Source organism: Metopolophium dirhodum, chromosome 1 (assembly GCF_019925205.1).
Source record: "Metopolophium dirhodum isolate CAU chromosome 1, ASM1992520v1, whole genome shotgun sequence".
NCBI classification, from domain to species: domain Eukaryota; kingdom Metazoa; phylum Arthropoda; class Insecta; order Hemiptera; family Aphididae; genus Metopolophium; species Metopolophium dirhodum.
The window spans coordinates 151,840,355-151,850,733 of NC_083560.1; the positions used below are offsets into that span (position 1 = coordinate 151,840,355).

A 10,379-nucleotide genomic window follows, 5' to 3' on the forward strand; every position below is an offset into this window, starting at 1 on the left:
TGTGATGTGCAGTTTTTTTGTTAAATTTTTAATGGTAAAATAACAGAATACAAATTATGAAGAATTGTTTCGTCTGTATATTAAATGTTGCATTTTATAGCTAAAGGTTAGATTTCACTTACGAAGAAAATGTTGAACATTCTCAGGTACCATAATGCTGCTGATAAAATGTATTCTCTTGCGTGTCACGCATCTCAAATGGAGATATCTGTGTTAATCGATGTAAAGTTTAATAGAGAAAAAAAATGTTTCATTAATAGCTTACATAATATATTTATTTATAGCAAGACGATACAGTGATTATTTGGGTGACGATAATTATATATTTTGCTGTGGCACACGTACGTGTTAAAATATTTGAAATACAAAATATAAAGTAATCGAAATGTTCGTGTCTACAACTTTTTACACTTTCATTAAAATATGTCCTATGGTTTATTTCTTTTAATTTTTGTTTGGTTCCAAACTGCTGTTGTCGTCTAACTTTTTCCGTCGGCGTCAGACCGTTCCTTAGAATTTGCATTTTCTCTTGGCACCTATCATTTCGCATCTGGACATATTGTTTAAGGGGATGTGGTTTAGGTTTGAGCGATGATGATGGTGGAATTTTGTTTGAAGACATTCTGTATACTGAAATAATAAAAAGAACCCTTTAGTAAATACACTGATGCGTACGGAACTCAATCAATCTGAAGACCATGTCATACAAACAAGTATATTCCATGAATTGAAATCGTAAACATAATACAAATAAAGCATCGTCAAATTAGTTATGATATATTGATATTTGAACATTCATTGAAGTTAATGCATTCCGTTTGCGTAAAACACCTCAGCGGGTAGGTAGCAGGTACGTTTAATAAATACACGAGCAGTCGTTCAAAGTGTATGGACTAACTGGTTTGCCTAAATTGATTTCGTGTTTTGAGGAAACGTTTATAATCTTTTACAATTGAATATGATTTGAAAAAATATTAAAAACAATTATGGTTGTACTCCTTACACCTAAATCAATATTTTTAAACGATTCCGAGATACCTATTACAAGTTTTTAATCAATCACGATTATTTAAAATCAGAAATTCACAGTTGGCTAATTTGAATATACACCAAAATAATAATCTTGTTTTAGTTTTCCCTACAAGGTAGAATGACCTAAATTTTTGATATTGTAAAAATATAATACTACTGCTGGGTGTAGGTACTCACATCTAAAACGCAAACTGCCAGTGAACACAATCCTTCCAGCGTCTTTTCACCCTGGCACGAAACGGACACTGCGATACTATGCATGAATCTTGAAATAAGAAATATACTTAACAATAATATAGCAAAATTAAAATATGTACCTATCTAATATTGAAACTACAACGTAAACGCCAATCGACAAGACCGTACGATTGAATTTGTTCCCTGAAAGAGTCAGTTTGCTCTGCAAAACTAACAGTGCTAATAGTAAACCATTATTATCGAGAAAACTATCAGTTGGATAAAATATAATAAGAATAATTATTCTTTAATGGGTCGATGATAAACTGTATGATTCATACAAGATAATAGAATTGGACACATAAACTGTATTATTTATGTTAATATAATTATAAGTCCACATTCATTGCATTTTAGTTGTATAAACCTAAATAATCATCTAGTTATTACATATGAAATGTTTCAAATACCACGTTTACGTGTTTTAACATAAATTGTAATCCTTAGGTATGAAAATTGGACGTTTTATAAATGTTTATCTACTAAATAATTTGTAAACATTCAATTTGATGAAGTTCGTCGACATTTTAACTTTCAATGATTATATAAAAAAAACATGTCATTGGTGTACAGTTATTCGTTTTGGAATTACAAGAAAACAAGATAAATTCATATTTTTATCATTATTACGCATGTTGTCGAGAATAAAACTCAAAATGATTATAAAAAAAAAAAAAAAAGCACACACACATCATTGTAAAATCAATACATCCATCAGAATCTAAAATATTTTAAAACTATGATTGTGTTAGTCACATTCTAGTGGAAATTATATTTTCTCCTATTTACCCAATCTGAATGATACGAAATTCTAAAAATTAATAAAATCACGATTATATCTACAAAATAGAGACATTGACTTGGTTTATAATTTTATAATATTTTTCCTAAATTATCTTTTTGTATAGAGAATCTTAAGGTGGATTAGACATTGAGAACTATATCCCAGCGATTTTCAAACTAGTATTTGTATACACTTTTATACATAGATTACCTATTGATGAATTAATTCTCGGTTTCGGTCTCTGAAATTTTTTTCCCAAAACTGTGCTTGGCGTTCGAAGCCATCCGTCTATTCGTTGTAATTTGTGACATTTTTTTTTGTCTCTGTGATGTGCAGTTTTTTTGTTAAATTTTTAACGGTAAAATAACAGAATACAAATTATGAAGAATTGTTTCGTCTGTATATTAAATGTTGCATTTTATAGCTAAAGGTTAGATTTCACTTACGAAGAAAATGTTAGGTTAGGTTAGGTTATTAAATTATTCAATAATTTGTAAACATTCAATTTGATGAAATTCGTCGAAATTTTAACTTTCAATGATTATATAAAAAAAACACGTCATTGGTGTACAGTTATTCGTTTTGGAATTACAAGAAAACAAGATAAATTCATATTTTTATCATTATTACGCATGTTGTTGAGAATAAAACTCAAAATGATTATAAAAAAAAAAAAAAGCACACACACATCATTGTAAAATCAATACATCCATCAGAATCTAAAATATTTTGGAACCAATAAATAAATATAAGTATAAAAGTATACCTACTCAACTCATTTTGGCAGTTTTATATTTTATTTACTCAACTATTTTTTAGGTTAGGTTAGGTTAGGTTAATTCTGAAGTATGCAAATATTTTATGCATGAATAAAAATAAAATAATAAAATCTAACGACGTGTCTTACGTAAAAACAAAACAGCTTATATTTCGCTGCATCGGACGCACCGCACGTACGCACACGCTGGTCAGAATAGAATTCGTACGCACTCTGCCGGATTCACGTAGGACACGTTGTAACGGAAAAAATTATTATTTTACAATAATAATGTTAAAAATTTTTCATAATTTGTTGTTAATCACTTAAATTTTAAATAAATTCTATTAGAATATTTACCTCGTTCTATTTCAGGCTTCACTGCTTCAGTAAATTATAGGTATAGCCCCGACGTTCCGTACTACGCGTAGTCACTCAGACAACAGACTCAATCGAATGTCAATTGTAAAATAAGTAATAAACGAATAATCGTAATATAATAATACAATTATTATAGACCAATAAACTAATGGAGAACGTATTCCACTCCGCCCTGCTATCAATGCTAGGTATTTACCATTTCACATGTTATACATATATTACAGTCATTCTATTTATATTATTATCGGCCACAGGAAACACATTGTTATTTCCTGCGGCTTGTATGCGGGTTGAAATTTATACATTGTTATAAATAAAATATATTACTTTACGATTTCAGTTATATTGTCTATCGCCATGGTTGAAAATTAATTTCGACAATCAATATTCAATAGTAAATTTCGGCCTAGATTTTCAAATATAATTATATCAAATTTTGCGCCCCCATTCCTACTCTATATTTTGCGCCCCTGGCAGGCGCCCACCTTGCCAGGCCATCGGCCCGGCCCTGAAGGCCTATGACCAACATACACCATTGATTAGTAAAGCAGTTCACTATACACCTCAGATCTCAATACACACTACGACTATGTATGACTACGATACAGTCACATAGTATAATAGATTAGGTATATTATATTTGCGAGTATTATTATTTGTCAGTGTTTAGTAGACAATAAATCATAACTATAACTGAAATGGAATCCTAGTAATTTAAATATATTATTTAAGATTCTGATATCTACATATCTGACCCTAACCTATGGTATTTATATCTATAGGATCCTACGATTCTCCCTGGATATATTTTATTTAACTGCTCGTTCTCCCCCGACCATGATACAAAGTTTTTTTATTTATTGGTAATAATGCTACATAAGGTTACACCACAGCCGTCTCAATTAACATTTGCCAAACACCCCGCACCAGCACCTACGCAATGTGAGACGTAAATATTATGTAAATGTTATTATTCTAATATTTATAGGAAATTAAATAATTTATATGAAACAAAAAGACACGGTACATAACAAATATTTTCAATTATTAAAATAATATTAAGGTTTACAATAAATATTTACAAGGTTTTTACTTATCCATTAAATGGATTATGAAATTGTATCATTATCTGAGTTACATACAATTCTCGGCATTTCAACATCTTCTAGGTAATAATATATAAAAACTTATATGATGCCTCATCCATATTATATATCCAACGGTATATTAATTTTCATATCTCCTTTATACTTTTGAACCAATGGATACATTATATATCAAACAACGTCTTGATCAATTGTTATGTAATACATCTGAGAAAAACAAATAATTATTTTCCGAGTGAATTTAAACACGCTGATATTGTATCTATATATAAAAATGTTGGAAGCAAGTTAGATCCTAATAATTATCGACCAATATCCTTAATATCTAATATTGCTAAAATCTTTGAAAAGTGTATTTATACAAGAATAACAAGTTTTTTAAATAAAAATAATTTACTATCTAGTTCACAATTTGGTTTTCGAGAAAGAAAGAGCACAGAAGACGCAATATCTAAATTAATTTCACATATTAAAACTGACAAAAAATATAAGCTTGTTGTTTTCTTGGATCTAAAAAAAGCATTTGATATGGTTGATCACAACATATTGTTATTAAAACTGGAAAATAAAGGTATAAGAGGAGTTGTATACAATTTGCTTGAGTCTTATTTGGAAAATCGAACATGTTGCACAAAATTAACCTAACCTAACCTAACCTAACCTAACCTAACCTAACCTAACCTAACCTAACCTAACCAAATCTGTTAAAAAATTAATTACTTGTGGAGTTCCGCAAGGAACTTGTCTTGGGTCTTTATTATTTATTATTTATATTAACAATTTAACAAATATTAAATTAAACGGAAACTTAGTGCTTTTCGCGGACGATACTGCCTTAGTGGTAGATGCAGATAACCCGAAAGATCTATATCGAAAAGCAAATAACGATCTTCTTAAAATTAAAAACTGGTTAATGGAAAATAAATTATCTCTAAATATCTCCAAAACGCAATTTATAGATTTTTCCGAAAAAATAGACAAAAACAGCAATTTAACAATTCATAATTACCATTGTAAAAATACTTTTAATAATCTAAATATTTGTAATTGTCGGAATCTCGAAATTGTTGAGGAATATAAATATTTAGGTGTTATAATTGATCGTAAACTTACTTGGAAAATTCAATTAGAAAAAATAATATCCAAAATTAATAAATCATTACTAGTTTTTAATGTTGCAATAGAATCAAGTTTTAAAAAATCTGTATACTCTGCCTTAGTCCAATCTCATTTACAATATTCTATAACTATTTGGGGAAATCCTTATAATTTAAAACAACTCCAAAATTTACAAAACTCTATTACTTCCAAATTTAACATAGTGGATGTTGCGTCCATGCAACAGCTTTTAGATCACCGATTAAAAAAGAATTTTAGAATTTGGATTATTTAATATTACAATATTTTGAAATATTTACATTTTACTAGAATATTTGTTCATGTGTTGCTTAATATATTATTGTACTATGAACCTTTGTATTATGAACATTTATTGACCTACTTTAATTTTAATTTCTAAGTTTATCAATATTTTTTTAATATTAAATTTATAATTTTATCAATATTTTTTTACAATTATATTATTTGTACATCACACACACTCATTAAATATCCAACGTTATCATTCCGGAAATATCTCCAACAATATTCTTGTGTCGATTCAGAATAATATTTAGCAACAATATTATCGCGTTAATGTAATGTCATTGCATGTATCATCATATATTGTTAAATAAAAAAAAAAATAATAATAATAATAATATTAAATTTTAACACTGAACGTTAATCGTTGTCGATGTCGTATATTGCTGTGTGTATGTATGTATCATCTTTAAATATTATTTTGTTAGTTTTAAATATCAGCGTAACAACGTAACAACATAACAACGTAATAACATGCAATATTTACGTTAGACGTTCGACGTTATGCGTTGGACGTTGGGCGTTGGGTGTTGTTACGTTTACGTTGGATGTTATTTTTGAATTATAAATAAAAAATTAAAAAGATAATTTAAAGATGTTGTGTTACAGTAGAAAATACATTTATATAAAAGTATAAAATATTAACGTATTGGCGTCGACGTAGCATTGTCACAACGTTAGACGTTCGCGTTGACGTTGACGTTGACGTTTACGTTGTTACGTTTACGTTTACGTTGTTACGTTTACGTTGGATGTTATTACGGTATAAAAGTATTAATATATACAAGTATAAAATATTAACGTATTAACATCGACGTAACAGCGTCGAAACGTTAGATATATTACGACCACGTTTTACATTAGTGTTTTGCTTTTATTGTGTATTGAGAATTTTATTTCAATTTGACTTTAATATATACTAAAAAAACAAATTATTCTAAATTTTTGGGATTGGAAATTATACATAAGCAATTTTTCGTTCAGATCTTATTACAACAAAAAACTCAAATTTGTCCGTTGGTCGTTTGATGTAACACTCCTTCCCCCCCTACGTCTGTCATGATTTAGCGTCAATTCGCTATTACATGACAAATTTCAGGGAGAGTGCCAGCGATGTGACCAACAACTTTTCAGTTCAGCCGGCGAGTGTGAATTAATTATGATCGTCGATCGTATTTATTAAATATTATGAATTTGTTCTAGAATATCCGATAGACTTCCTACTACGTCACATGTTATCTACGGATGTCCTCAGTAAAAAAAAAAAACCACATAGATACTTATAATATTCGGTTTGTTGACCTACATATTATTTCTACATAAATTTATTTTAAATATTATTACGATATCAGTATAATGTATAAAAAATTCTGCGCAAAAAAATTATATTTGTTAAAAACATATATATTTATATAAATTGCTTCTACGCAAAAATATATTGTTAAAAACATAATGGGTATATTGAATGTCTTATATATTGAAAACCATTAAAATATTATATTATTATTATGTATGAACAATATCTTCAAATATAATAGTAATACCTATTGTAATATTATAATATAGTAATATTATATCCGATGAGTATCGGAGCGTTTAACATCAAACATTAAATATATATGTTAGTTTTTGAATGTCCATGGGAATGTAAGTGTAATTAACCGAATTTGAATATAATACAACTAATAACGATTTCGAATTATTGCCACTTTCCTATAAAATGGAAAAGATAAAGGCGTGCTGGAGTGTTACTCAATATATCTACTCTATAAATATCCCTCTTTCTTTATTTTGACCGTTTTGCCAGCCCCCCCCCCCCCCATCCTTGAAAAAAAAAGATTTTCCCGAATTTTTTTAACCAATAATTAGCACGCGATTAGCATGAATTGGCACGCCTACGCACGGAATTCGCACGCCCATATTTACCGAGCAATCCCTCTTTCTTTATTTTGACCGTTTTGCCAGCCCCCCCCCCCCCATCCTTGAAAAAAAAAGATTTTCCCGAATTTTTTTTAACCAATAAGTACCAAGTCTGCTTATTTTGGCTACTAATATGAATACAATTATTGTATATAATGATAAGATTAAGTTGTAAAAAATTAATTAAAATTATTAATACAAATCAATAATACCTACTTATTGTATGGTTGAATCGATTAGGAATCACTTAGGTATACATTTACTACTTGCCTGTTATACTGGACCCTTTTCGTTTACAACAAAATATAGGATACGACGGGATGAGCCAACTTGTGTACAATCGGGAGGCAGTTGAATAAAAATTATTGAACTTTTTGACTTACAGTTGGGAGGCAACTAGTAGGTACCAGTAGTAGCACCGTACCTAGTCTAGCTTTCGATTACTTTCGTTTGCCTTAATCATTATATTATAGTTTTAACGTATCTTAGATATACGTACAAGGTACAATTCTATATTATATTATTATTTTTTTCATCATTTACAATTCATAACTGATGTATATGACGTAGGTACATTGTCACGTATACCTAAAATATTGTTCATAAAATAAACTTGTAGGTACCTAACATATAGTCTGTCCCCATATTTTTGTAATATGACAGAGTGGCGGTTCTGGCATTAAATTTTTGAGGTGGCTAACATATTTTACCCTTCTAGACCTTTTAGCATGAATCCCCTAGTTCTCAAAACTCAATAATTTTGTTTAAAAACAATTATTTTTCTTTAAGAATCTGTGAGAGGATTGTTTCATTTTCACTATTTCTCATAATTAAACTAGTAAGTTACGATTAAGCATTACTATTTATTGGTATATAATATATAATAATATACAATATAGTATAATGTTATATCTATAATTTAAGCACAACTGAGACTCGTGAACCTATGAAGTATCATTACTGTTTCTAGTTTTGAGTTACAAATAGTATGGTATCTTTTATTATTTAAAATAAAAAACACAGTATATTAGTATCTGTTATTATACAATTGCAATTGATAATAACTTATTTAGTGTGACGTGCAATAAAATAGGGATTAACTATAAACCACGAACTAAGATATATCTTAGTTAGTGCTATAAACAAAACCTACTATCTAAAGATTAATTATTTGTATATGCTGAATGCCTAATCTGGCACTGCCTCGTGCCTCTCTTGCCTCCCTGGGAAACACGCCACTGAATTGCATACCTATTCGGTCAAACTTAATATTATTTGGTATTATAATTGAATATTACAACTGTGTACACAATATTTTAAATGGTATAACTACTATCGTATTACCTATTTTTGACACGCACAACATCATAATATGTAGTATTGAGTTCAATCTTCAAATAATAATTAAGAAAAATTTTATGTATACGAATTTAAAAATTGAACAAGCGGTGCTGCGTTGTGGGATTTCCTTTTAGGCGGGACACAGAAACCGAGAATCATCGCGAACAGACGTGCTCACATACACGATTCGCGCCGAGGAACACCGATCACACAGCGTGTGTATAGTACCGCACATTGCTCCACGCCGCCGTTGAATCCCCCATTAAAACGCAAACGAATATTATTCCAGACAATTCTATTTTTATAATTATTCCTATTTTTGTATTGAATTATTTTGGTATTTACTACAACTGTATGGTAGATACTAGATTTTCGTCATTTCTCATTTTAAATTTGATTTGATGGGACTGTTGTTGTAGTATTTGAATGTGTTTTATTAATTATTTCAATATTATAAAGCAAAACATTTATTAAGACTATCTTAAATGGCTGAACAAAAATGAGTTATTAAACCGTCATTGGTTATCGATGCTGTAATTTTCTATAAAGAATCAGTAATTATTACCAACGAAAATGGTGAAAAAAGTAAGTTAAGAAAGATTATTACATTTTTAATTAGAATTATCGTAATATTGTTAGGTATATCGTAACAAATATTTAAATATGTAGGTACTACAGTGGTTTTCCATTGTGGTTTCAAAAACATGAAATATTATAATATTCGCCCACTAAAACAATTGTATTGTTGTGTGAGGCATTAAGTGTTTTTAAGGATTTATATTTTTAATTTAGAAGTTGCTGTTGCTACTGACAGAGTATGGTCTGATATCAGCTCAAAGCTTGATAATCGAATGTCAGCTAGTGCTATCCATACATTTGTGTATAAAGGTAGACATGGGATTAAGGAACAACTAGGATTTCTACCACTGAAAACATTTCCTGTTTCTACAAATATTATTGATGAAAATCAATTGTCAAACGGATCGGGTACGTAATTTTTATTTATGGTATTTAGAATTCGAAATATTGAGGCTGACTATATATTATTATGAGAGTGTACCAGTTGTAGGTATAATGGATGTGTGTATTATAATTTATACTATACAAATTATATGTTTCATAATTATCAGCATACTTAGGTATTAAGTAGGTACATTTATGAAATAATTGTTTTGTTATCATTTATGATATTATTAATTATAAAGCCATAGAGGTGACTTGTGAAATCCAAACACCGTAATCGATAAAAGACGTAGGTACATTGACAAGGTATTGTTTTTATTTTGGTTTTTCTACGGGACGTGCGTCTAATAAGGTAGGTATATAATTATAATATAAAAACAAAAACTATGAAGTACGTCATAGACGAGTGTATATGAATACAGATCATACATACAAG

At 29.1% G+C, this 10,379-nt stretch overlaps 1 pseudogene; it reads left to right on the forward strand.

Annotated features, from left to right (window-relative positions):
- Nucleotides 1–9,465: 9,465 nt before the first annotated feature.
- LOC132934042 (uncharacterized) lies at nucleotides 9,466–9,975 on the forward strand (annotated as a pseudogene).
- The last annotated feature ends 404 nt before the right edge of the window (nucleotides 9,976–10,379 follow it).